This window comes from Schistocerca serialis, chromosome 2 (genome assembly GCF_023864345.2).
Source record: "Schistocerca serialis cubense isolate TAMUIC-IGC-003099 chromosome 2, iqSchSeri2.2, whole genome shotgun sequence".
NCBI lineage: Eukaryota > Metazoa > Arthropoda > Insecta > Orthoptera > Acrididae > Schistocerca > Schistocerca serialis.
The window spans coordinates 778433466-778449965 of record NC_064639.1 but is presented as its reverse complement, the minus strand read 5'-3'; the positions used below and the strand labels follow the sequence as shown (position 1 = coordinate 778449965).

At 42.9% G+C, this 16500-nt stretch overlaps 1 protein-coding gene across 2 annotated transcripts in view; it reads right to left on the bottom strand.

Moving 5' to 3' along the window:
• The window catches only part of LOC126455702 (probable inactive tRNA-specific adenosine deaminase-like protein 3), a 531452-nt gene that overhangs the window by 291474 nt on the left and 223478 nt on the right, over positions 1-16500 (bottom strand). The gene's annotated exons all lie outside the window — the stretch shown is intronic.

Below are 16500 nucleotides of genomic sequence, written 5' to 3'. Positions count from 1 at the left end.
TGTTTTCCAGTGATGAGAGCGCTAAAACATGCAATTACGTCGTACAAAGTGCACTAACATTATAACTGAAGTTTTGGCTCCATATTTTACACAATCATTGGTTGAAGATGTAAGTAACCAAAAATACAGTGTACTAATAGATGAATCCACAGATGTATCAATATCTAAAAAGCTGGGTATCGTTATACGGTACTATAGTGCAAACAACCAAACCATTAAATCAGTATTTCTCAAACTCGCTGTAGTTGAAAATGCAGATGCAAGAAATCTGGCTGCTGTTCTTGCGAATTCTTTGAAAGATCTCAAACTTCCAATAGCTAATATGGTAGGAATTGGCAAAGATAATGCTTATGCAATGGTTGGAATAAACAATGGGCTTTTCGACAACTCAAGAGAGAATATGTTTTGAAGCATTTGTCACTCTCTTCAGCTTGCAGTTTCGCACGCCTCAGTGAGTACCATAGCTAGAAACATAGAGTTTCTTGTACGGGAAACCTACAATTGGTTCTCCATTTCACCCAAAAGACAAGAGGAATATAAAAAGGTTTATGAGACAATAAATTGTGGAAAACAGCCACTAAAATTTTTGAAGGTCTGTGCAACACGTTGGCTTTGAATTGAATCAGCAATACGAGGAATTCTGGAGCAGTGGGAAGAACAAAAGCTACATTTTTCACTTGCCATGGTTCAAGACAATTGTTACACTGCCGATCTTTTGTACAAGATGTATTGTGACGACTCAAATCATATTTACATGTTTTACCTTAAACATGCTTTAAAAGACGTACAAATAGCAATAAAAGCATTTGAAAGAGAAGACAATGACCCCACTAAATTACTAGATACATTTGTATTTCTCATGCAGTCACTCAACAAAACATAGTTTTTCCAACTGTTGATTTGTTGACAACACCAGTTCCTAGCGAATGTATGTACGCAAATCCGAACCTTCGCTTTATGTTTGAACAGAAATTGTCTGAGTCAAGTTTGTCTGAAGAAAATAAAGTTTATTTGAAGAAGAGATGCATTCAGTTTAGTCCGAAACTCATAAAAGAAAGTCAACAAAGACTGCCAAGTAACGTTACGATCCTGAAAAAAATCTCAATGCTGAATGTTGAAGAAACACTAGAAGTTAATAAAAATAATGCTGTACCGGATATAGCCAAAGAATTGGGTTTTAGTGGCAATTTCATAGACGGTATGCTGCAAGAATCGCGTAATATCAACTTCATTAGGTGGAATAACACTACTAACACTGTTCGATTTTGGAGTAAGGTTTTGCAGTATAAAAATGCCGTAGGGGACAATCCTTTTTCTTTGATTTCAAAGCTAGCAATGACTGTTCTATGCCTACCACATTCAAATGCAGAAGTGGAAAGAATATTCAGTTCTATGAACATTATAAAAACTAAACAACGTAACAGATTATCGTTAAAGACAATTAATGCTTTGATCATACTGAGAGACCAGCTGAAGAAACAATACCGTCAGACGTATTGGAGCTTATTGGAACGAACAAAAGTTACTCTTTTGCGACAAAACCAGTCGAACTGCAACATCATCTTTTGAGCGACGTTCAACCCTCTACATGAACCACAGTTCTGTCAGAGCATGAAACAGAAGAGTTATTCGATGTTCTGAGTGACGACGACGAATAGCTCACGGTATGTAAATGTTTTGTAACCTAATTTGAGTTCTTGATTTCTTTTGTTACAAATATAGTTGTATATTTCTAGTATATTTGACTACTGTGATTGACCAACAATTTAGGTTTTGCGTCAATTATGATAACATGTTTAATTAAACGTTAGCGTATTTTATATGTCTGTTGTTGCAAGCGATACGTCATTTAATTAAGACAATATAGCAATTACGTATGAGACAGTTTTTGTTAATACTTTATTCCCCCCACCCCCCTACCCCCCCAGTGGCTTATTGCTCCATTCACAGCAAGAAATTTTCAGTACACTCCTAGAAAAATCAGTTTTAGCGACTTTCTAGCGACTTTTGATATTGAATCTGGCGACTCGGGGTTTCTAGAGTTGGCAACACTGAGCACACTATGACCAGCCCTGGCATAGAGCATGTCTCCAAGTTTCAATTCGTAATATGCACCGTGGCGAGGCTGCGAAGTGTAAGTGTGTAAGAATATGGCTTATAGTCGATTGATGTGCGTGTTTTGTGTCCATGAATTCGCCAAATCCGAGTCCTTTGTGAAGTTTCAGCGACAATTTCCAAATGTCGGGCAGAAGCTCCAACGCACATAACAATCCACGGGTTGTACAACACTTAAGACTGGCTGCTCATGTGGTGTGAAGAAAAAAAAAATAAAGCTGACGTGGACTGTAAGCACAAAAGGTGGAGTGTGCGTGGGAATCATTCGTCAGAAGTCCAAACAAACGAACAGCATGTGCGAACAGAGAAATGCAGATACCGCAATCCACTGCCTAGTGCATTCTTTACAAACGTCTGCATGTAAAGCCAAACCGGACGTAGTAATTACGTGCGCTAAAAATTCAGGCAAGAAGCATTGTTCTGACTTCTGCAATAACTTCCAGTGGGTATTGGAGGAAGAGGGTTTTCGACAGAAGCTGGTTTGCAGTGACGAAAACACGTTTCACATGTCTGGAAAGGTGAATCGTCTGAACATGCATGTGTGGGGCACAGAACGTCAACATGAGATTTTGAACACATTCGTGGTTCACCTGAAGTCAACTTTTTTTGTGCCATGTCCTCTTCAAAAGTTTATGCACTATTTTTCGTTACGGAGAGAACCGTGACGGGTTTCGTCAAGCTGGACATGCTGCAGTAATGACTTTTGGCACAGTTACAGAAAGACAGTGGAGACTTCATTTTGTAGCAAGACAACGGTCCACAACACTTTCTTCCAGACGTTCAAGGTTATCTCAAGGCTAAACTGCCTCACCGTTTGATTGAACACGCTTGCCAACATGACTCTTCTCTTCTTCAGTGAATTCCATGGTCACCTGACTTAATTCCATGCGTTTTCTTCTTTATGGGGTTATGTTATACATCCCGTGTTCCGGACTCTACTGGTACTTCATTTGGAATAGTTCCAAGGAATGGTATTCAATGCAGTTGCTAATATCGACCACGATGTGTTGGGAAGTCTACGGAACTCTGAATGTACATTATACATTTTGTTGACATCTTCGGAAATGCCGTTAGGTTGATTCTAAAATGGTTCTCGATCCGAAACTAGTCATCGAAAGAAAAGTAAAATATTTGCAACTTGGATTGGGTTTTCGTTCTATTGATTAACAGAAGTTGCTGGCCCAAGTTACTCCAGCATGCTGAAAGTTCGCATATAAGGCAATAGTTTGACTATGGTACTGATGTTACCACGTCACAATCGTGCCTACACTGATCACCTGCACTGCGAGTTGGAGACATGTTCTATCCACTGACATGCGTCTATTTCCTGGATTTCTTGTGGTTTCGTCTTCTGAAATCACAAAGGTACTTATGAATCACCCGGCACATATATGTAGATGGTGGCCATGGTCGCCTAGTCGTTAAAGTACCAGTCCTGAAAGTCCCACGTTCAACCCGGATAGGATGGTTCAAATGGCTCTGAGCACTATGGCACTTAACATCTATGGTCATCAGTCCCCTAGAACTTAGAACTACTTAAACCTAACCAACCTAAGGACATCACACAACACCCAGCCATCACGAGGCAGAGAAAATCCCTGACCCCGCCGGGAATCGAACCCGGGAACCCGGGCGCGGGAAGCGAGAACGTTACCGCACGACCACGAGCTGCGGGCCCCGGATAGGAGTAGAGATATTTTCCTCGTTCCGTTCCTTCCAGGACGGACCCAAGACCACTCAGCATGCTATCCAATGACTACTGGGGATCTTTCCCGCGGATTAAAATCGGCCAGGGCGATGGTTCCGCCACCGTTTCCCTCCCACTGCCGCGGCGAAGAACGACAACACTCGACCAGCAGAGAGGCCGATAGCCTAGTCATCGTTTGCACTACAGACTTTACTTTACCTTTTTATAAATGCAGGTATTATCTTAGGGTGGTCATCTAAAATGGCAGATCTGAGTATTATCTACTAGTGTCACAACCACAAACAAAGACAGTGTTGAAGTACACACAACAGAAAATTTCAGCATTTATTTCCTAATTGTATCTAACAGTTAAAGAAATATTCACGTAGTTTCTTCGATCCGGAGTTATTGAAACAGTCAACAAAATCATTTACTTAGGGCAAATAAAAATGACCAACGGATGGACAATACGAAGTAAACAGAAGACCAATATGACTTTGAGATCATTAGGTACTTACACTGAGGCGAGAATAGTCATGTGATACTTCTTGATATCGTGTCGGACATCCTTTTGCGTGGCGTAGTGCAGAAACTCGACGTGGAATGGACTCAATACGTACTCAGAAGTATCCTGCAGAAATCTTGAGCCATTCTGCCTCTATAGACGTCCATAATTGCGAAAAAGTTGCAGGCGCACAATTTTGTGCACGAAATGAACTCTCGCTTATGTCCCGTAAATGTTCGACACGATTCATGTCGGTCGATCTCGGCGGGAAAATCATTCGCTCGCATTGTCCAGAATGTTCTTCAAGCCAATCACGAGCAGGTGTGGCCCGGCGACATGGTACATTGTCGTCCATAAAAATACCATGGTTGTTTTGGAACATGAAGTCAATGAATGGTTGCAAATAGTCTCCAAGTAAGCCGGCCGTGGTGGCCGAGCGGTTCTAGGCGCTACAGTCTGGTACCGTGCGACCGCTACGGTCGCAGGTTCGAATCCTGCCTCGGGCATGGATGTGTGTGCTGCCCTTAGGTTAGTTAGGTTTAAGTAGTTCTAAGTTCTAGGGGACTGATGACCTCAGAAGTTAAGTCCCATAGTACTCAGAGCCATTTGAACCATTTTTAGTCTCCAAGTAACCGAACATAACAATTTCAAATCAATGGCCGCTTTGATTGGGCCAGAGGACCTAGTCCATTCCATGAAAACACAGCCCACAACATTACGGAGCCACCACCTGGTTGCACAGTACCTTGCTAGAGCTTGGAGCCATGGCTTCGTGGGGTCTGTGCAGCACTCGAACCTTGCCATCAGCTCTACCAACTGAAATGGTGACTCATCTGACCAGGCCACGTCTTTCCAGTCGTCTGCTGTCCAATTGACATGGTCACGAGCCCAGCAGAGGCGCTGCAGGCGATGTCATGCTGTTAGCAGAGCCACTCGCGTCGGATGTCTGCTGCCATAGCCCACTGACACCAAATATCACCGCACTTTCCTAACGGATACGTTCGTCGTACGTTCCACATTGATATCTGCGGTTATTTCACGCAGCGTTGCTTGTCTGTTAGCACTGACAACTCTACGCAAAACGCCGCTGCTCTCGGTCGTTAAGTGAAGGCCGTCGAACACTGCGTTATCTGTGGTGAAAGGTGGTATTCTCAGCACACTCTTCACATTGTGGATTCTGGTATACTGAATTCCACAACGATTTCCGAAACGGAATATTGCCTGTGTCTAGCTCCAACTACCATTTTGCGTTCAAACTATGTCAATTCCCGTCGTGCAACCATAATCGCGTCGGAATCCGTTTCACATGAATCACATGAGTACAAATGGCAGCCCCCCTAACGCTCACAACTTTTGTACTTTGTGTACGCGATGCTACCGCCACGTTTGTATGTACATAATCCTATTCCATTGTTCTTGACACCTCAGTGTACGCTACCATACACAAACATAATTATCATTTTGCTTGCAATCTTAATTCTTTAACGGCTGCTACTGGTTTTAACCTACAACAGTGATACACGTTACGCAATTGTGATATCCATTCAAAAGCTGTGAGAGATATGTTGGGAGTAATAAGAAAACAGAGATAAATAAATGTGTAAGATACAATAAAGGAGATGAGGACATTATAGAGATGACTAAGAAAACTTTTCTGAGAAATTCATCATCAGAAACGACCTATCCTTGTGCTTAATAGAAATATAGGGACTTAGTAGAAGAATACGACACCAGAAACTATGTGCAACATAGGTGGATGCGTAAAACTGGAGATGATTTCATAAGGTGAAGTCTAAAAGAGGCAGTCAATCAGCAATGGACGAACTAGCAGTATTACTAGCGGTAGAAGTAGTAGTAGTAGTAGTAGTAGTAGTAGTAGTAGAAGAAGAAGAAGAAGAAGAAGAAGAAGTTGTTGTTGTTGACGGCGGTAATGATGATGATGATGATGATGATGATGATGATGATGATGATGATGATGATAACTTTACGAGACAGAACCATTTAGTTTCGAAGCATTAGGAGACAGGGAGCACAGCACACGATCTATCATACCAGGACTCCCTTCACAAATAAAGTGGCACCGTGAATTATGGAAGTCTCAGAACCGGAAACAAAATCTGAACAGCTAATACTAGAAAGTTTGTGACCGCAATAGCAGCTTGCACGACTAGTTGTTTTGCACAGCAGCACGATTCGAAAATGTCATTCTTCGAAATGACTTATTGCGTCCTCTACTGCAGGTTGCCTCATTTTTTTCAATTCACGCTCCCTAAATCAGAACACAGAATGCAATTTCCTCTCGCGAGATGTCTCCTCGCAAAAGAATGGCGGCAATAAAAAAAAGTGTATTCGCAACACACGTTCCAGCAGCACGCGCGCGCTGTTCGGAATGAGTGTAAAGTTCAAAGAAATTAAGATTTTTCTTTTAGCCCATGGCAGAGAATATGACGCTCAGCAGTTTCATTACATGTGGCTGCTAACAGCGAGATATAATATTTGTCACTTTACTGAACTACCCTTTTCTTATGACACTTCATGTGGTGTGAGCAAAACGAGTCCTGTAAACAACATGACAGAGCTACGACGTACTTCAAAGCCGCGATATGAGTTAGCGAGATAAACGTACAAAGTTCTACCGCAAAATTTAAAATCAAGTATGTTCCTCACCGCGAGGTACTTTAAATTAACTACAAAAGCGTTACAGTTACTAAAAGCGGTTGCCAAGAAACACTTACGTAGAACATAACAAAATTTAATTCACAGAAAGTTTATGTACGTTTTAAAGCGCGCAACTAGAAGAAGTGACAAAGTTCAGAAGACTTCGTCACATCCAACACTAGGAGGCAGAATGCGAGAAAGAGAATATGACGGGCAATACATGTCAAAGTTCTTATTCCAACACAACAAACACAAATCTAGTCATGACAATAAATCTTACCGATTGGGTCAAGCCAAATGTAGCAATTATGCCGACAGAACCATTTCCAGTGGAAAGTTTGGGAAACAGCCTGCACCGACATGCCCAAGGAATCCATAACATCGATCTGATTCAAGGCCTAAGGGCTCTGTCAGACACGTAATTGTGACAATGGGCGCGATTTCAGTATTGTGCTGCCTTTCATGCCCCAGAGCAAGAGAATGCACATTCTAGAGCAGAGAGCGGCTAAGAACTTACTGTGCATTATTGTTAGGTCAACTTCCGCCGTTTTGCTGTATGCGGCAGTAGCGGCAAGTGGGGTTCGGGTGGTTGGTCATAGGTGTAATACAAAAAGCTTAGGCATCTGTAAACATAATGCCACAAAAATATTAGTCGATTTGTGATTGCATCATAAGGTTATTCTCGATTAAGTTCGTCAACTTACGTAACCATTTCTCGCCATTTGCGGGAAGTTTCAATTTTCTGCTTTAATACGGAAATCTGCGGCTGTGGCTCTTAAAATGTTGGGTAAGATCAATGGTGAGGGAACTATTAGTGGAAGAACGTGCAGACAAAGTTTTGAACGCCTTAAGAACGGTGATTTTGATGTCGAAGACCGGCATGGCGGTGGAATAGAGACAGTTTTCGTAGCTAATGAAACAGACGGAGACAGTCACAGGACGTCATTATCGAAAGCAGTTGATACGATCGAGCCCAGCACTGAAACACAAACGGCCACAATACAGCGATATACACGTAAAGGTAATTTTGCAGCAGGTCAGTGCTCGACCCCATGTCGCAAAAAAAGTCGAAATATACGTGGAAACGTTTAAATGAGAAGTCCTATCCCGCCCGCCGTATTCTCCATACGTTGCTCTCTCTGACTACCGCCTTTTTCGATCAGTGGCATACAGTCTGGCTGACCAGCACTTCCGATCATAGTGCAAAACTGAATTGATTCATGGATCCCCACAAAAGAGACCCAGCTCCACTCCGCCACGGAATTCGTATGCTATCTGAAAGATGGGAGAATGTAGTGGCCAGCGATGGGCAATCATAATTTTCTTTAAGTATTTCACAATAAATACCCGAACTTCGAGAAAAACGGGGGAAGCAAGGTTGTAAACTATCATTAAACTATAATTTATAAATATTATTTATTTAATTCGTTGTTGTTGTTGTGGTCTTCAGTCCTGAGACTGGTTTGATGCAGCTCTCCATGCTACTCTATCACGTGCAAGCTTCTTCATCTCCCTGTACCTACTGCAGCCTACATCATTCTGAATCTGCTTAGTGTATTCATCTCTTGGTCTCCCTCTACGATTTTTACCCTCCACGCTGCCCTCCAGTACTAAATTGGTGATTCCTTGATGCCTCAGAACATGTCCTACCAACCGATCCCTTCTTCTAGCCAAGTTGTGACAGAAACTCCTCTTCTCCCCAATTCTATTCAATACCTCATCATTAGTTAGTTGTGTGCCGGCCGAAGTGGCCGTGCTGTTCTAGGCGCTGCAGTCTGGAACCGCGAAACCGCTACGGTCGCAGGTTCGAATCCTGCCTCGGGCATGGATGTGTGTGATGTACCTAGGTTAGTTAGGTTTAACTAGTTCTAGGGGACTAATGACCTCAGAAGTTGAGTCCCATAGTGCTCAGAGCCGTTTGAACCATTAGTTATGTGATCTACCCACCTAATCTTCAGCATTCTTCTGTAGCACCACATTTCGAAAGCTTCTATTCTCTTCTTGTCTAAACTATTTATCGTCCATGTTTCACTTCCATACATGGCTACACTCCATACAAATACTTTCAGAAACGACTTCCTGACACTTAAATCAATACTCGATGTTAACAAATGTCTCATCTTCAGAAACGCTTTCCTTGTCATTGCCAGTCTACATTTTATATCCTCTCTACTTCGACCATCATCAGTTATTTTGCTCCCCAAATAGCAAAACTCCTTTACTACTTTAAGTGTCTCATTTCCTAATCTAATTCCCTCAGCATCACCTGACTTAATTCGACTACATTCCATTCTCCCCGTTTTGCTTTTGTTGATGTTCATCTTATACCCTCTTTTCAAGACACTGTCCACTCCGTTCAACTGCTCTTCCAAGTCCTTTGCTGTCTCCGACAGAATTACTATGTCATCGACGAACCTCAAAGTTTTTATTTCTTCTCCATGGATTTTAATACCTACTCTGAACTTTTCTTTTGTTTCCTTTACTGCTTGCTCAATATACAGATTGAATAGCATCGGGGAGAGGCTACAACCCTGTCTCACTCTCTTCCCAACCACTGCTTCCCTTTCATGCCTCTCGACTCTTATAACTGCCATCTGGTTTCTGTACAAATTGTAAATAGCCTTTCGCTCCCTGTATTTTACCTCTGCCACCTGCAGAATTCGAAAGAGAGTATTCCAGTCAACATTGTCAAAAGCTTTCTCTAAGTCTACAAATGCTAGAAACGTAGGTTTGCTTTTCCTTAATCTATTTTCTAAGATGAGTCGTAGGGTCAGTATTGCCTCACGTGTTCCAACATTTCTACGGAATCCAAACTGATCTTCCCCGAGGTCGGCTTCTACCAGTTTTTCCATTCGTCTGTAAAGAATTCGCGTTAGTATTTTGTAGCTGTGACTTATTAAACTGATAGTTCGGTAATTTTCACATCTGTCAACACCTGCTTTCTTTGGGATTGGAATTATTATATTCTTCTTGAAGTCTGAGGGAATTTCGCCTGTCTCATACATCGTTTTTAATTCGTTAACTATTACTAATATGCTTTGTACACTAAATTCCCATACAATAATAACAATAATAACAAAAATAATATGTAATGGCATCAGATTCAAATGAAATTTCTGTACTGAGCTGTGCGTCCATTATGTGTTTCGAAGATCATCATTCCATCACCAGCGACAACCACACGCTTTACACACCAGAATCGTGACAGATTTCCAAGAATAAAGGAAGGAAGAACTATCACAGTCATGTCAGGTCACGTCGACATCGAGATCATTAGAGTCAGTGCACAAGCTTGAAATGTTTCAAGAATTGGAAAGGAAATTGACTATACTCTTTCAAAGGAACTATCGCAGCAGTTGCCAGGAGCCATTTAGGGAAATCGTGTAAAACCTAAATCAGAATGGTAAAACCTAAATCAGAACGATCGTCCTCCAGAATGCGCGTCCAGTGTGCAAATCCCCGCGCGGTCTCGCTCGGTCAGATTTCCAAGACTGGTCGAGAACGATTGGTTGATCAACTTCCTTACAGCAGTTAATCCTGACATTAATAATCCACGCTGTTGGCAAATAATAAACAGGAGTGCCTTTTCTGTTAGTCGTTCGTATATGTGGGGCGGTTAAAAAATTTCCGTTTGAGGACTTGCTGCAGCGAATATGCAACGTAGCATGATTCCGGTGCGGCTATGTAAGCACCGACATACAGGCAAGGAATTAATGTGGCATTCGTGTCTTTCTAACGAGGAAACATAAACAAAGAGTTCAGATAGAACCAACATGTTGCTATCCTTTTCTTGGCTGCCAATGGACGAACAGCGGAAGATATCCATCGGAGAATGAAGGATGTGTATGGGGCAGCAAGTCTGCCGAAAACCAGCGTTGTGGAATAGTGCATCAAGTTCCGTGAGACAAGGCGTGCTGCTGCTCCAGTTAACGCACGTCCCCATATTGCAAATGTAACCCCGAATTTACGCCATCCCAATTGGGAGACACTCAAGCACCTGCTTTATAGTCGTGATCTCTCCCAGAGCTGTTATCACGCCTTCGGTCCATTACAGGAGGCGTTGAAAGATGGACTTTCCCTGTCGGATGAGGATATGCAGCGGGCTAAAACGGACATCTTCTGCAGGACACGGTGTTCTACCAAACGAGTATCTTCGACCTGGTGCGTTAATGAGATGACTGCTTCATTGCATGATTGGTACAACGATTCTGGGCCCAGTACGGCCTTCCAACGGAAACTTTTCGATTGCCGACTATATAGGGTGCGGCAGAACCGACTGAGCAATAAACTGTAAATCTGGATGTTGTTGTTGTTGTGGTCTTCAGTCCTGAGACTGGTTTGATGCAGCTCTCCATGCTACTCTATCCTGTACAAGCCTCTTCATCTCCCAGTACCTACCGCAACCTACATCCTTCTGAATCTGCTTAGTGTATTCATCTCTTGGTCTCCCTCTACGATTTTTACCCTCCACGCTGCCCTCCAATACTAAATTGGTGATCCGTTGATGCCTCAAAACATGTCCTACCAACCGATCCCTTCTTCTAGTCAAGTTGTGCCACAACCTTCTCTTCTCCCCAATCCTAACAATATACCATTTTACATTCATTTAGTTTTGAAAACAATGTCCTCAAGATGGAGGCCGTTAGCACCAATACATTGTTGTAGACGATCCCTCAAGTTTCGAGCAGCTCTTGCACACACATCGTGGGATATGACATTCACTTCGTCAATAATCCGCTCTTTTAACTCTGGTAGGGCGTGAGGGTGGCTTTTGAAAACCTTCAGATATCCCCAAAGAAAGTAGTCACAAATGCTGAAATCTGGTGACCGCGCAGGCCACCCGACATCACCCCTCAAAGAGACGAGGCGTCCCGGAAACGTTTCTCTCAAAACATCATGTGAAATTTGAGCTGTGTGAGCAGTAGCTCCATCCTGTTGGAAGCACAAGTCACTCAGTCCATATTCTTCACCAATCTCGTCCATTCTGGGTGGCAGAAAATTTTGCAACATTGAAATATAACGTGTGGGAATCACTGTCACGGTCACTCCTTCCTCCTCAAAAAAGTAAGGGCCTACCACACCAGATTGTGATATGGCACACAACACTGTCACTTTAGGAGAACCCACTAAGATGAAAATGTGCCTCGTCACTACTGAAGAAAGCTGCATTCGGAGGGATCTGAGCAAGCATTTGCTCACACAGATTTTGACGGTTGGTGTAGTCTGCTGGGCGTAATTGTTGAGCAATAGATATTTTGAAAGAATGGAACTTCAAATCGCATTGCAGGATCCTTCTCAAACGGCGGTCTGAAATCGCCAATGCAACAGCATGTCGTCGTGCAGAACGTTGGGACGATTGTTGAACTGCTGTTCTCACCCGCTACACATTTTCTGGCGTTCTGATGGATTTGCGTCGGCCTTGTATATCTATTCTTAGTGTGCTACCAGTTTCCTACAACTGCCGAACCCAGGACCGAATTGTGTTTGCATTAGAAACGGCATTTTTGCGTGGAATGTTGAACTGTCGCCGAAAAGCTCGTTGTGTAGCGATCACAGGTCTGTTGTTTTCATAATTAGCGCGAACGGCAAAGGCACGATGTGCAGCGGTCCAGACCATGTTGGCTACTGAAATGGGGTCAACGACTGAACAAAGGCAGACCACGTGCAACTGCCTACCCCCAACACAGTCCCAGCGGTGATCTATAGAAACTGCTTAGTCGGTTCTGCCGCACCCTGTACTACAGACGTTCCGAGGACATTCCTCCAACAGCACTGATTCAGGTTATTTGAATTGCCACGACTATCATCTTTGAATATAAATTTCTGAGTAAATGTTATTTATTTCCAGGAAGAACTCTGAAAACAATACATTAAAAAATTAATCCCCTCAAAAGAGCACACTGGTCCCTTTGGTTTGCTGTAAATGGTACAAAATTAGTGCAAGGCAGTCATATCACCCTCCGCCTCTGACGTGAGGCACGGCAGTGAAGCTTTGTGTGTGTATATGTCAATCACGTATATGGAATCACTGCAGTAAGAGGGGTTGACCCTGAGACGTGGCAATATGGCAGAAAGCAGCTGCAGTGTATGGACGAGTTCGAGACCAAGCCGTGAAAGAAGTTACCCGATTTGTTGGTGTATAATCGTGGACTTTCTAAGGTGTCTGCAACTAATGGTGTGTTACTCGCAGCTATGTAAAATGAAGTAAGAACAGTGCTTGTAAAAATATCTAACCGACAGGGCAAGGAAACGAGTGTCATGCTTTGTCAATGGGAGTCGCCCATCTGAACCAATTTTCGAGCGAACATTCGGGAGGGAGTTGCGTCCAATTGACTTTTGGAGTCACAAAAGAACGTTGCTGTGAGCGCACATAAAGCTGCACGATTTCAGAGGGAAAAACAACACAGACGCTAGACAATAGCTGATTGGTGGCGTGTAATGTAGTCCAACGAATCGCCATTTTGCTTCGTTTCAACTGATGAAAGGTGGCGGTGCTTGATGGCAAATGAGCCACAGTGTGCAGGGTATAGATCAGAACGGAGGTGATTCTGTGATGTTTGTGGAGCATTTTCCACACCATAGCTGGGGCTTGCATTCAGGTTACTGTTAACATGAACCAAGATGCTTATGTCAACATTCTCGGCCTTATCTCGATGAGTATGTTGCGGACACTCCCATCTTGCAAGAAAGGTATGGAAACCTATGGAAAATTCGTAGGACAGTTTCAAACAGCAGGTAAAACATAGCAATGAACATCCCTTTAAATTTGGTACGCTATAAGGAATCTAATCATCAGTGATTGGTTTCAGCTGGAAATGGCATATCTGAATATACTCGTGGATTCTCTTCCTCGCCGAATCGCGGCCATTAGCAAGGTCAGAGGCAGTGTTAGACGTCTCCTTAGAGTGACTAATTTTTTGTCCATTGTGCTCACAGTTGATAGCATTACTTTTACTACAGACAAGCATTAGCAAAAGGTCGTCACTCTGGGTAACATTAATTCCTCACAAGTTTTTCACTCATTACCACGAGGCTCATTTTACTCAGAGATCTTTCCCAGCTATGTATTGTTGTACTAATATGCGCAACAAATGCGGATGCTATGTTAGACCTTAGGACTGTAATAGCAAAAAGCAAAGATCCGCTTTCGGTCCAGCATACAGTTTCATTGCGGTAAGCTACAATGCATAGGCTGCTGGAGCCCTTTTCGTCTACATTTCATGAGGTGGGCCCAAGAATAAACTTCCGTTGCTACTAGGGACTTCACAGAAGTAAGTTACAAATGTCGCCTTTCAACTCTCCAAACCCTGACAGTTAAACGGACGAATAATGCGAAATACTAAACGTGCAAGAAATATTGTTAGAGGAATAACTGCTTTGCCTTCGTATTTTCGCGACGTCGAAAGGTTGGAAAATTTCAAATGCGCTAATTTTGATTCCCACTAGGCAATCAGGCTTTTTTAATTACTTGATATGCAGATTCTAAGCAATTACTACAAATCTTATCTATTTCGGTGAGATGGCCCCATGGCGGCTAAACAGATATCGCCCAAGCCGGCTATTTGCGTTCACAACACGATTCACCCACATTTAGCCGGCCGGTGTGGCCAAGCGGTTCTAGGCGCTTCATTATGGAACCGCGCGACCGATAAATCGCAGGTTCGAATCCTGCCTCGGGTATAGATGTGTGTGATGTCTTTAGGTTACTTAGTTTTAAGTGGTTCTAAGTTCTAGGGGACTGATAATCTCAGATGTTAAGTCCCATAGTGCTCAGAGCAATTTGAACCACTTTTCACCCACATTTCCACTTGGGAACATATTGATACACCAAGGCCAATAGGAGAAAAGCAACAAAGAAAGTAACAAAAGAAGAATGTCAGGTATCACTTCACAAAGATATCGTAATTACGACTTATTCTTCTACATTTTGAAACACTATAGATTCTGTTTTACATATAAGACTCTTTTCTTTATAATCAGTGCCAAAGAGAATAATTAGCTCATTATATTTATAAAAAGAAACAGTTATTTTCCCAGCACAGAAAAAACAACAAAAAATACTAGTATGTTGTTATAGCCTACATTTTATGAGGTGGGCCGAGGAGAAAACTCCCATTGCTACGTAGAAACTTGAAGAGGTACTTTACAAATGTCGTCTTGCCGTCCTGATAACACCGGTTCCCGTCAGATCACCAGAGTTAAGCAAGCACTGCCAGCTGCCAGGCTTGACTAGCACTTTGATGGGCTAGCGTCCGGTCCTGCCGAGCGCCGTTGGTAAGCAGGGAGGGTGCACTCAGCCCTTGTGAGGCCAATTGAGGAACTACTTGACTGAGAAGCAGCATCACCCGTCTCGTTTCCTACTCTGATTCCCTTAACATCACCTGATTTAATTCAACTTGATTCCATTACCCTTGTTTTGCTTTTGCTGATGTTCATCTTATTCCCACCTTTCAAGACCTTGTCCATTCCCTTCAACTGCTATTCCAGGCCCTTTACTGTCTCTGACAGAAGTATAATGTCACAGGCAAACCTCAAAGTTTTTATTTCTTCTCCCTGAACTTTAATTCCTACTCCAAATTTTTCTTTCGTTTCCTTTATTGCTTGTTCAACGCACACATTGAATAAACTCGGGGATAGGCTACAACCCTGTCTCACACCCATTTCGTCCACTACCTCCCATTCACGTCCATCAACTTTTACAACTGCCTGCCTATTACTGTACAGGTTGTCGGCAGCCTTTCGCTCCCTGTAGTTTACCCCTGCAACCTTCAGAAGTTCAAAGACAGAATTCCACCCAACACTGTCAAAAACTTTCTCTAAGTCTAGAAATGCTATAAATGTAGGTTTGCCTTTCCTTCGCCTGTCTTCTAAGGGTCAGTATTCCCTCGCGTGTTCCTACTTTGCTCAGGAATCCAAATTGATGTTCCTCGATGTCGGCTTCTATCAGTTTTTCCATTCTTCTGTAAAGGATTCGTGTTAGTATGTTGCAGCCATGGTTAATGAAACTGATAGTTCGGTAATATTCACATCTGTCAGCACCTCCATTCTTTCAGATTGGAATTATCACATTCTTCGTTAATCTGGGGATAGTTCGCCTGTCTCATACATCTTGTTCACCAGATGGAATAGTTTTGTCACGGTTGGTTCCCCCAAAGTTCTCTCTCCTAGCTATTTCGGAATAATCTCCCACCCATTTCGCGATAATGTAAAACGGGCTGCCATTCTTAAATATTTTTCAGTATCCTCTGTCAATCATATCTGGTAATGATACCATGCCGCACAGGAGTACTCTGGGAGATGCCGGACAAGTGCAGTGTATCTAGAATGAAATTTTCACTCTACAGCGGAATGTGCGCTGATATGAAACTTCCGGGCAGATTGAAACTGTGTGCCGGACCGAGACTCGAACTCGGGACCTTTGCCTTTCGCGGGCAATTGCTCTACCGACTGAGCTACCCAAGCACGACTCACGCCCCGTACTCACAGCCTTAATTCCGCCAGTACCACGTCTCCTGCCTCCCAAACTTTACAGAAG